Raw genomic sequence first — 13,517 nt, 5'->3', positions numbered from 1 at the left:
TGTTAGAAATTCTATGGCAAAAGTGAAAGAATCAGAAGTGTACACAAATTTCTTGAAACTAGAAACACTGCACTTGCCAGGTTACCACAGTTACCAAGTAACGTTACATGTATAGGAATAATAACAAATCCTTGTGAACATTTTTAAGGGGAACCTGTTGCCAGTTTTAACATTACTAAACTACCAGGGCCTTCAGGAAAGGGATGGAACATCTGTTATGATATCCCCTCTTTATATTAAAAGTCATACGTTAAACTATAAAATAGGTTATTGCCAAATTTGTTCTTATCCTCAGACTGTTGATTCACAAAAAGATTGGTTTGGTTTAAGAAGAGACCAATCACTAGGAATGTCATTTTTAGCTGGTGACAGGTTCCAATAACCTATGCTATGCTGATTTTTAATTTATTTTATTACTTTATAAATCTTTATTTCACATTACCAGGCTCCCTTGAAGCAGTGTGGCGAGTCCAGAGGAGGGCAGAGGCAAATGAAGCCCGTCAGTGCCGCTGTCAGTCTCCTCTTCGCCACACTCATGCAGCTCCCTCCCCACTCCCCCATTTCCTATCCTGTGCATTGAAAAGCAGGGGAGAGAGGGGGATGGTGTGACAGGGTGCAGCTGTCCCTCCCTTGGGACTCACTACATGCTGCTGGCCCCAGGTAATGTAAATTAAAAGTAATTAATGTAAATTAAATTATAACTGATATAGAGTACTTAAATAATTCAGAATGCTGGTTAAGGATTTTTTTTTTAAATCAGCATACCATAAGCTATTGGAACCTGACACCAGCTAGAAATCTAAAAGTTTCTTTGTAGCGTGTTAGCCAGTGGTTCAATTGCTTATACTTTCTTTTGGCCAACTAAAAAAGTTGACATGACAATTGCAAGCTTTTAAGACTAGTTAGGTCTCTTCATCTGACAATAACTGAATAGAACACAAATTTATACACAAATGGAGAAAGTAATGGCTTAGCTCATGAGACAAGTGATAAAAAAAGAACAATCAATGTAAGGAGAGAAGAGTAAACACTGTTAGCAGATACAGTAGCACTTGGGGAGTGAGATTGTTTTATTGTCCCTTGATTGACAGCTGGTCCATGGCAGTGATGACCTCAACAGGTCACCAGTGGTATTGTTACCAGTAGGTATAGAGGTATTAGGACAGAGCAGTGCCCCAATTGTACATGCAGGCACTGGAGGGGGTTTGCAAACCTGGTGGTGTGTGCGGAATGCAGGGTCATCAGTTGTTTAGTGAAATGCGGGCTCCTTTGCTACTCTGGTGGGTGCCGAGTCATTGGCAGCATACATGTTGTGTGCCATGTGGTGCTGCACAGACAGCAGTCATCAGCCCACTGTCAAAAAGCAACTGCTCTCAGTCATCCCAAACCCATATGTGCCAGTCTCCTCGCTGAGGGCTTGCTGTGGCCCCACAAACTGTGCGCCGCCCATGCTGGTCTCTGGACTTGGCGCGTAAACCCGCTGTCTTTTCTATGTTCATTTCTAAATGATTTTGCAAGTCATTTTTTTTTTTATGGTTAATGGGTGAGATTTTGCATTACTATCCATTTAAAGGTATGGCAAATTAGCAGAATAATGTATACACAGGTGATATATACAATTATAAATACTTTTCTTTACATTTGTTCATACACAAATATATATTATTCATGGTAAGTTTACTATAAGATGCAAAACAAAAGCATAAACTACTAAGGAAGGATAATTGTTAATTAATAATATTAGAGCATATATATTCCATGAAACACAAACATAATTTAACCTATTCGCATTTGACCATTCCACATAAAGAATCATAACTTTCCACTGTACTTGCATAATGGTGCAGAAGTTCCTGCTGTTAGCAGAGTCATGCAATATATGGCGCTGGGAAGATTCTCAGCAGAATCATAATCATCTCATAGTGAAGAAAACAAAGTGTAGCAAAAAATAATAATACTGTTCTGATTTATTCCTTGATTAAAAATTTGAGATATAGGCAGAGGAAACACATAACATTATTAAAATGACTCTCATAGAAATATTTACAATTATTATGATAATTAATAAGGTTTAAAAATGCATCTGAAACAGCCTCCATTAAAAGGCTGATTCTCTCCCCCCAAGCAATGGTTTCATATTATTTATTTTCTTTTATTTCTACAGGGAAGATCAACACAGAAAAAAAAAACTATTACCAGTGATGGGTAACTGAAATGTGAACAGTGCCTCAGAAAGTTTGTAGATTATGCTGTGTGTGTTCCAGCTACAGGACACATATGTCAATAACTGTATAATGCACCTTGTCAGTACACATCACATCACATCACATTTCATTTGTGATTCAACACATTTAAAGAAGACCTGTCACCCAGAAAAACGGCATTAGGAGCTGCTTACTAAAGTAAGCAGCTCCTAGTGCTAAAACAAACGCAACAAATTACAATCGCCGGACAGCTGTGAAAGCAGTCTGGCCAATTCATGAGGGGGCAGGATTGGAGGCGGGTTTAGGGGTGGTGACTGCCGTGTCACTGCCGGCCTATGGAGTGAGCGGGGCAGTCCGGGGAAGAGGCAGTGCCTCAGACCGCGCCACCCCCTCATAAATACGCCGTACCACTTTGAGAGTTTGTAGTGTACAGTGCAGCAGTGTTCGTTAGCATTATCGGAGTTTGTTTTAGCACTAGGAGATGCTTACTTTAGTAAGCAGCTCCTCATGCCGTATTTCAGGGTGACAGGCCCTCTTTAACTCTTCTCTGCTCGTTTCTATATGATTTTGGAAGTGTTGTTTTCTTAGGTTAATAGATGAGATTTCACATAACCATCCATTTAAAGGAGCGGTATGGTGCTAAAATATCAATAACTTTTTAAACAATCAACATTGCATCTAAAATAAGATATGAAAGAGCATTTTATAGGCAAGTACAAATTAAAAAAAAAAAAAACATATATTCCATGCTAAGGGTTTTACTTGGCAAAATGTGCTATAATTGTGTATTCATTTGCACCAAAGACTTGGGGACATGCTGTGTACCACATTCCAAACAAGGTTTCTATAGAAGAGGCGTGAGCTCTATAGTTAGAGATATAGCTTAACCCCTTATTTTTTTATTTTTCCACATAAAGAGCTCTGTGATGGCTTATTTTCTGCGTAACAAATTGCACTTCACAGTGATGGTATTTAATATTCCATACCGTGTACTGGGAAGCGGGAAACAAATTCCAAATGCAGTGAAAATGGTGAAAAACGCATTTGCGACGTTTTCTTGTGGGTTTGGATTTTACAGCTTTCACTGTGTGCCACAAATGACAAGTTTACTTTATTCTTTGGGTCGGTACGGTTACGGGGATAACAAATTTATGTAGGTTTTATAATGTTTTCATACATTTACAAAAATTAAAACCACCTGTACAAATTTTTTTTTTTTTTTTAATTTTGCCATCTTCTGGCGCCAATAACTTTTTCATACTTTGGTGTAAGGAGCTGTGGGTGGTGTCATTTTCTGCGACTCTTGATGTAATTTTCATTGCTATAATTTTTAGGACTGTGTGACCTTTTCATCACTTTTTATAGATTTTTTTTATATTTTTCAAAATGGCAAAAAAGTGCCATTTTTGACTTTGGGCGCTATTTTCTGTTACGGAAATAAACGGAGTGAAAAACCGTTATTATATTTTGATAGAAAGGCCTTTACGGACGCGGCGAAACCTAATGTGTTTATTACTGTTTATTAATATTTATATTGGTTCTAGGGAAAGCGGGGTGATTTGAATTTTTAGGTTTTTTAATTATAATATTTTTTTAAACTTCTCTTTATTTTTACTTTTACTATTTTTCATACTCCCTAGGGTACTTTAACACTAGGTTGTCTGATTGATCCTATCATATACTGCCATACTCCAGTATGGCAGTATATAGGGATTTTCCTCCTCATTTATTACAATGTGCTGATAGCACATTGTAATGAATGGGTTAAAACGAGACAGCCTCAGGAAGACCCGAGGCTGTCATGGTGCTGGATCGCCGCTCCCTGATGACGTCACGGGGAGCGACAATCCACGGCAAGATGCCGGCGCCCATGCCACCGGCGATCGTCAGGAAAACAGCGATCGCGGGTGTTAGTAGTAAGCAATATGCAGCAAAAACTCACCGGCTATGGAGAGGGCTCGGCCCGCAAGCCCTCTCCATGTACTGGGACGGGGCTTGCAGTACAAAAGAAGCTATTCATGCTAGAGGAGTATACCCGAACAGAGTCAGGAGTTTGTGGTCGTAGTCGTATCCAGGGACAACAAAATGTAAACACCAAGACTGATAGAAACTTATATCTGTGAAATGTGGTCTTTTTGTGAATAACAGTGAATTAGAGAATGTGTTTTTTTCTTATCCCGAGTATATTTAAGAATCTTGTTGGTGTCTTGGTGTAAATACCCATTTAAATGATACATAAATTATAATCTGAACCACTAACAAATCTTGTGGAACAGGTTGTACAGTCATACAAATATGCAGTTTTCCTTTAAGAGCAATTTTTTTTCCATTCTCTTTTTAGGCCCTGCACATTACACCGGAGTTTTAATTAGCTATTATTAATGATTACACATACCTCTAAGCACAGAAACAAACAAAGGGATAGGTTTCCAAGCCAACCGTTAACATTTTATCATTGCTGGTACATACAGCTGCCTCAATATATATTTTAAGTGCTCTGCAGAGGTTGTAATTAGAAGAATAAGAACAAATAGCAGTTATTTAACCCATCTCCTTGCTATCCCAGAATGTTTACTGATACAATTTGTAAGGTTTCATTAACAATCAGATACCGGACACAACTGGAGCATAATAAAGCTATGCAGCTGCACAATTCTCTTCTCAATTCTACCATAATGGTCAGAGATTAAAACTTTTCTAAACCAAGATGAAGCCTTTCAGTGATATCATGTTCTCTTCAGAGAATTGTAAGCACACATAATAAACCATGATTTTCTTAGAGCGTAATTTAAATGTCCTTTCACGCTGAAGTGACAGAATCATAATTTCGAGCTTGACGTTACACCATCAAAAATATTGTATGCTTCCAGCTATACTGCCAGAGGAGAAATAACTGAAACAGACTGGAAAATGGCACCTGTAATTATGTAATAATGCTACCGTTTGCTGTAAATAGTTCAAAAATGTTTGGTATGGAAAAGCATATTATGTGTACTTTGTGTAAATTACATGTGTGTTTCCAAGCATGGTTATGTATTGTTAAACTGTTATACCTTTACTCAACAAAAAAATTGTTGTACTAAAACCATGTTTTTGTTTTCTAGACACATTGTATGAGCTCTCCACTGACTTCTGTGGATTCTTGTTTTCCCTCCTGGTATACTGCTTTAGGATGGCTACAGTAAGATTCAGAGTATCCCTTTATTCAAAACCCCATATTATCACTGTAATGTTGGACTGTTCTTCATTTTCTCCTTGTGAATAGAAGCACCACACCATGAATAAGGGAGAAAAGAAGCCCCAGTCCCTGGATTGCCTGATGGTCTGTTGTTGTTATGTGAGAGTCCCTGTAGTTGGACTTTCAAAGATGAGTTTGGTTGCAATAATAGGTCAGGGGCATGTGCCATAATCTAGGGATGCAACCTAAATAGCCAATGTAAGATACAGACGGTGCACTTCTTGATTGTGCAAAATGATGCAAAATGTTTATTGTGCAAGAGTTACATCAGTGTTACAGTACAGTGGTGTTTCAGACCAATGGTCCTTTGTCAAAAAACATACAACAGACGTGTTACAGGCATGCGCAGCAACACCAGTCTCAACTATGGACATTGGCGGGGTGAGCGGTGCTCACTTACCAATGACCGATAGGCCTCAAGCAATAGAACTTAGCCCGGAAAATGCATGAGGCCATAAGTAGATGGACATATCGTCAAATGGACTATGCAGAGCCCTCACTCCTATTGTTTCATCTGACCATGTTATTACTCTAGAAGGTCTTTTATTTGCATATGGACATCCCTTTTATCTGAACTGATAACAATGAGAAAATTTTGAATCTGCAAAAAATTGTAATACAGACTTTTAATTGCGAGTGAGCTGGGTTATTATTTACAGCAGAATTAATCATGCTACTTGTGTCATTCAGATATAACTACTGCCACTGTATATCCTAGATGGTACTCTCATAACATGAGTATGTGCTGGCTATAATGAATATAAAATATAGAAAATCAGGTTAAATAAATAGATGTAATTGTGCAATATATCCAGAGTTCAAACACAGGTCAGAAACTAAAGAGATAAACTCCTGGTAGTATATTGTGGCAAGTGCTAATACAGAAACATAACACGCTATACCACATTATGCTTCTGTAAATCACTGCTACTAAATAGATTCAATATAAATGAAATATAAATCTACATATTTTGTGTTTTAGCAACTCAAACCCCCATAAAAACACTAGAGGGATGTTATGCTTTATTTATTTCAAGGGCTGGTGGTGACCTTTTCTAATTGTAGTCCAATTCCAATAGCTATCAGCATTTTAGAAATTGTAGTATCCTGGGAATATACTGGATTAATTAAAAAACAAGGGAATATTCCCATATAGTCCTATGTGTGACATTTTAATTGCAATATTTTGTTGAAAAACAAAAAGCAAGCACAATGTAACATTTTTCATTGTCCGTGTTCCTTAAGGGAATGCACCAAAATATTTATGAATTGTCTCAGGTTTTAAAAGCATGGCAAGCCCTAATGCCTAGAACACTGCTTTTTGCCTCAACTACTGGAGTTTAGAAAATACGTTGCTATATGTTGTGAAAATCCACTTGGATAAAGGGATTTTGTTCTGTGCACCAAAGTAAGGTTGACTTGTTTAAATCGTATCACAATCTAGCTTTGTTAAACTAAGCAGTTCAAGCAAGACAAGAGAGGTTGGAGAATTGTCTTTAACCTACTGTTTCAGAAGAACTTGTAAAAATTCAGAAAGACATAAGAAAGAAAGACATACATACTCAAACTATTAAGGCGGTATATGTAGTGCCTGGACTATATGTTAATTTAAGTACAAAAACACAATAGCGGGAGAAAGCTAATAAAAAGCTACATCTTTCCATAGTTTAAAATCTGTCAGTCTGTAATTGGTATTGTCTGGGAAATATAGAGATTGTTAGTAGCAAAAATAAATAAAATATATATGGATACTTAAAAGGAGAACAAAAACAATAAAAAATCTTGCAATTACAGTTGCTCCATTAAACACTGGCTTTATTGTGCTGATAAAGAGGATTTTATTTGTTTGTGGGTTTAATTAGTTCTTTTTTAAACTTAGGAGAAAACTTATTTAAGATGTCAGCACTCATATTCTAATTATACACAACCTTTGTCATGTTTATAAAGTAAGTATAGGGAAAAAACAGAAAAAGCAACACCAAACTGCCAGCAAATGAACTGGTTGTTGGCAATGTATTTCATAAAGCACTATAGCATTTAAATTAACATCCGCTCACTGCAGCAACTCCCAAAAAAATGGCTGAAGGCGTGATAACTCATGCATTTAAAGCATACTAAACCTTTCAACATACTTGGCATAAAACAGTAGGAATAGTACTGTTTCTGGTCATTGTGTTTTGGGGTGGAAATAATCGTGCAAAACCAGAACTTTTTATTTATATAAAAACAAGATCTCATACCGTGCATCAACATGTTTCAAGGTACGATCACAATGACATAGTTTTCATTAAAAAAATTCTGGTTTTGCGCCTCGGTTTCCACTCTGCTGCTTGTATTCTGACCAATCCAGACTGATGTAGCGATCATGTTTTATAGGATTCAACTGTGCAATTTCAGCAACCTAGATATTTTGTGGTATGTGCAAAAATCAGAGATACGCCTGCCATTTGCATAACTATTTTAGCATTTTTTCCAATACCTTACAACAATTTTTCTAATATTACCAATCTATGAGGTCTTCTATGCTTGTAATAGTCATTATGCAACATGTTCAAGCTCTCTTTTCTCTTCCATCTCTACTAGTTGTGACTCACAGCAGCTTATGATCATAAAATCTATATATGAGCAGTCCCTTAATTATCTAGTAGGATATCTCCTACAAACTACTGTAGTTTATATAGAGATATTACTGAAGTCAGTGTACAGACATTTATTTGGTAAATGTTACAATGTTCATATCACATTTTGGTGAAAACGAGACCAAGCAACAGCGTAGACAGTCTTATCATATAACAAAATGAGAACCTAACACCATAAAAATTAAGTGTAATTTGCAGGCAGCATTTTATAAGGCAGGAGGAGCTGAGAAATTTGATAAATAGTTTTGCGGTCAAAGATTCAATAGAACTTCAGTCACCGAGGACTGCCCCCCATGACTTCACTGCATAGAAAAAGAAAAGTTAAAGGGGTATTCTTGTCTGGGCATTCACATCCAGATTCATTAATCTGCCATATATAAACATTTCTTTAATTAGCAGTCATTAAAAACATGTTCCTGTGAGAAGATAATTTCTCATAAATGTAGTGATATGGTCCCTTAGAAACAAGACTATGTCCCCGGGTACGGCCACCTCTCTGGAGTGATTGCACAAAGAAACTAAAAGTTTTTGTATATGAAATGTCTGGGAGTTACTCCATGTCCCACAGCTGTCGTCTGGTAATGAGCCCTGAATCCAAGTGGTCAGACAGGACTCAATAGCACATCTCAGGACTCATTGGCCACTGCTGCCAAAATGTGAGCTGGTCATATCCGGGGAAGCCATCTCGTTTCTAAGGGACAACATGGCGACATTTATGAGAAATTATCTTCACACAGGAACATTTTTTTGAATAACATCCAATTGCAGAAATGTTTACATATGGCAAATGAATTAAATTAAATTTACATGCCCAGATGGGAACACCCCTTAAAGTATTAAAAATATGAATTATAGAACTATACTGTGTATCAATCTTTTTAGCTCATACTGCTCTTAAACATGTTACCTGCAAATTACACTGCATTTTAATGGGGATTTGTTTGCTTTAAGCCACTCTGATATATCTAGAATTTTCTGTGTATATACACTGACAGTAATACTTGAATTTATGTGTGTAATAAAGGGTTCTCCTGATCTCAAAGTCAGTTGGGTCCCATATCAATTCAGGCAAAAATGGAGATTGGCGGGACACTTCGTGCTATTTCCCCTTTCCCTGTGGGGAATAATGCATGAGGAGACTGAGAAACATTCTGGAAAATATAATAATATAAATATATATATTTTTATATATTTCTAGGGGTCCTCAACGGCTATAAAAGTCTCCATACAACTGGAAGGGGGCCTTAATTGCAAAGACTCCTTAAGACGAGCTCTTACTTCCTGACCCTAGTCAAAAGCCTCTCACGCAGCTAAACCAGTTCCCAACATTGTACTGAAGAGATACAACCATATGAATGAAACAGTGCTGGCTACAGTTGGGGTCTTTTCCCTCTGGTTTAGATAAACTGGTTTGGCCTTTATGTCACATCATGCCCTTAGGCTCCCTGAAAGTCATGCTTGATGTTAAAGGAAACCTACCACTTTTGATGGTAGGTATTAGATGTAAACACCGGGCACCAGCTCAGGGTGAGCTGGTGCCGGAGCTTACCTTAGATAGTGTTTTAAACCGCTATATCGCGGTTTAAACACATTTTGATTTACAGCCCCGAGGTAGCTTCGGCGCTGCGCGCGGCCGTATGCGCCTACATAGAAAGTGCGGGAGGCGTCACGCGTGCACGGCCGCGCGCAGCGCCGAAGCTACCTCGGGGCTGGAAATCGGGGGTGTTGCGGTGGTGGTCCTGTGAGTTGTTCTGGCAGAGTGGTAGGCCTTTGTATATGTAATGCCCTTTTTTCCTTTGGGCGAATTGACTATTGGGCCTGGGTACTCTAATAGATACGTGTACTGCAATCTTTATATTTACTTTCTTACCTACTTAGGTGAAATTGTGTATTTATCTACCACCACCGCCTTTGTGTGTTTGTTGTTATGTATTTTAGTGATGTTTTTAAATTGTATTGTCCCTTTTTGGTACCTTGTGGTGAATAAAATTTGATTAATGTATTTTTGTTGCTCTATTGTGACTTTTGTGATGAATTTAGTCCTGATTACTATTGTTGGTATTGTGTTTCGTGCTTAGTAGAGGGACACGTTACTTGTGTAATGGTTATATCTTCATTTTGGTATTGATTGGAAATCAAAATGTGTTTAAACCGCGATATAGCGGTTTAAAACACTAGCTAAGGTAACCTCCGGCACCAGCTCACCCTGAGCTGGTGCCCGGTGTTTACATCTAATACCTACCATCAGAAGTGGTAGGTTTCCTTTAAGCAGTTTGCCTTACAAGGTAGCTAAGAAGTCAATGTTTTCCATATCTCATCCTGGAAAACATATTAGCAAGACAGAGAAACAGGCTTCTACAGCTGCCCCACCAACACACTGTTTGAAGGAGCTATGTAATGTGAAATCAAGTTTTATAAAGTAGTGGCAGTATTCAGAATGCTGACAAAGAAATTTTTAACACCTTCAAGACCTTTTTTTTTCTTTTCGGTTTTTCACTCCGCTCCTTCCACAAGGTGTAACTTTAAAATTTTTCTTTTTACAAAGTCATAATGAGGGCTTTTTATCTGCAAGAAAATTTGTATTTTCTAGTGACACCATGTAATATTCTGTGACATGTACTAGGAATAGAAGCATAACTAGATGAGGCAGGGCCCCATAGCAGAAGGTTGAATGGGGACACCTAGCCCCTCAGAAAATACAGGCAGGGTTACGTACAACATAGGGACTGTAGGTTTGTTCTTAAGTTGAATTTGTATGTAAGTTCGAACCCTATACTTTATCATTGTAACCCCAGACAAATGTTTTTGGTCTCTGTGACAATTGGATTTAAAAATGTTGGATTGTCATTAGAACCAGGATTAACCATAAAGCCCATAGTTACAGACAGACCCCTCTGACCTCTGGTGAAGCTTTCTGAATGCTTTTTAGTCCCAGACTACAATGATCAGCTGTAAGAGGTCTGTAATGAAGCTTTATTGATAATCCTTGGTCCCATTACAGCAAAAAATGTTTAAACTACAATTGTCACTGGGGCCAAAAATGCTTTTGTCTGGATCAACAATTATTAAATATACAGTTTGGACTTACATACCAATTCAACTTAAGAACAAACCTCCGGACCCTATCTTGTACGTAACCCGGGGACTGCCTGTATTCACATATTTATACACTCTTACACAGGTAAACACATTTATACATTTATGCACACACATTTATGCACGCATATATACATTCACACACATAGACAGATCTGTCCCAGTAGCTTTTGACCACATGGGGAAGTACACAGAAAGAATTAGAGATGACTGATCCCTAGTCCTGTCAGTCTGCTCTCCACTCACTCTACCCCGCCTTTTTTTTTTTTTTTTTGAGCCGCCGACAGTGTGTACTGTAGAAAATGTGCCATGTTATATGCATATTATGCTGCACAACGGACAGTATAGTATGTATATAATGATTAACAACATCCAATTTTTTTAGGGCATCAGGTTTGCTGCTGCAATCAGTGCCAGCATGAACGCGGCACTTACTGGCAAGTGTTATATTTATGTTGGCCGGTCATGAAGGAGTTAAAATAAAGGATAGATTAGGCTATTGAAACCAGTCACCAGCCAAACAAAATAATCCTGGTTTTAGGTTCACTTTTAAAATTCTGAAATCTACTGTGATCTTTTGTTTATACAAATTAAATATAATTTTGTATATTGATGGTAAATAAAATAACAAAAGGTAAAGTAAAATCAGAACACATATTAATTAGATCAAAGCATTCCCCAAAATTATTCTGTCAAGGGGACTTTGCAGGTTTTTATATTTTCTTTATTTAATTTGTTCTCTCTGATATCTTGGGATTGATATTTTAACAAATAAATAGTTTAGCTTTGCAACGGCAGTTTCCATTAAAAAGCTACAAACCAGCAGCATACCTCCAGTGAATAGAAATGACAGACAATAACCACCAGAAAACTATTCCTTGTAAACTGCAGACGACTTAGCATCTTTAAAAGCATCATCCAAAAGTTAAATCAGTTGCTCTCCTTTCTTTTGAAGGTTTTCAATGTTCATGATGTGATATATGATAAGCAGGTTGCAGGTGCTGATGAACAGCACTGATAAGCGAATTTAGTAAGGATGAAAAAAAAAACCTGAGAGGAGAAACGCATCAAAGCAATCAACACCAAAAAGTTATTGTGTCGAGAGAGTAGTAGCAGCAAACCGCAAGTACACAGACGGCTGGAAAGAGGAGATAAAGAATATGGTAGGGTAATTTATCTCCCTTTATTCCCCAGGTAACGTTCCCTGATGAAGAATTTTATTGTTCACAGAGATTACCAACACAGCAGGCACAGATCATGTATTTTAGGGACTACCACATATCGCTTTTACAAATAAAAGATAAAAATAGAAAATAATATGCAGAGAACGGATGCATTGCACATATTTAATGAGTCACTAACAGTTGAGAATAAAAGTGATGCAATTTTTTTTTAATCTGAAGAGAATATACCGGTAAGAATCTGCCTGATTACATATTTTGTATTCAGCTTTGCTATGTTTGCTATGCAAATTAAGCGAAAAATGGATTTCTTAACAAATTCGCCAACTTGCTTATTATATTTATTAAAAATATTAATATTGTGCTTTACAAGAACATGACTCAAGGTATTTGAGACTGGAAACAAAAACAAAAAACCCCATTAAGGGTAAGAAAAACAATGTCATTACTAGAAGCTGCCGGAAAATAACAAAAGCTTGATTTTATTGCCAATTTTATTTTTAATCAACCATATTCAATATGTAAATAATCTTGTTGTAAAAAAAGCAATTTTACCCAGAGGAAAATATACAGGGTGTAACAAAAAGGTTGGGATGATGGAATATCTTGCAAAAGACACATCAGATCAAAAAAAATAATTATACATGTCAAATATTTTTTAAAAATCTAACCAAATGACATTTTTTACATTCAGAGAGAATTCACCCCTCCCCTCTCCATTGAAAGCCACACATGTCCTATATTTTTCCGTGTAGCTGCTCAACACACCGTGACTGGGTCCCATAGACCTCTATGGAGGCCATGAGTTGGCCGCACAAGTTCCCCCATACATTCGTGTGCATGGTGCCCTAAATCTAAATGTGCAAAAAAACAGGTCTCTCCCACTCTTTCAAAGGAGTAAAGGGGAAGTTGCCACCAGCTTTTGCACCACTAAAGTAACAGCCCCTTGAGGTAGGTGTGAAAATAACAAACCTACAAAAACAAAAGGAAAAATGCTAACCTAACATGAAAAATATTATTCTCACTTCATTAACCTCTTAAGGACGCAGCCAGTTTGTATGTTAAGGCCTGGCTTTTTTTTCCCAATTTGACCAGTGATTTTACCTGTGCTAACAACTTTTCAACACTTTAAACATATCCCTGTGATATTGTAGTTTAT

The 13,517-nt window shown here is 37.3% G+C and overlaps 1 protein-coding gene across 2 annotated transcripts in view; it reads right to left on the bottom strand.

Annotated features, from left to right (window-relative positions):
• The window catches only part of ASCC3 (activating signal cointegrator 1 complex subunit 3), a 498,380-nt gene that overhangs the window by 375,735 nt on the left and 109,128 nt on the right, over positions 1 to 13,517 (bottom strand). The gene's annotated exons all lie outside the window — the stretch shown is intronic.

The sequence above is a fragment of the Engystomops pustulosus genome, chromosome 3 (assembly GCF_040894005.1).
Source record: "Engystomops pustulosus chromosome 3, aEngPut4.maternal, whole genome shotgun sequence".
NCBI classification, from domain to species: domain Eukaryota; kingdom Metazoa; phylum Chordata; class Amphibia; order Anura; family Leptodactylidae; genus Engystomops; species Engystomops pustulosus.
Note: the sequence above shows the minus strand (reverse complement) of the source record. Positions and strands in the feature narration are given on the sequence as shown.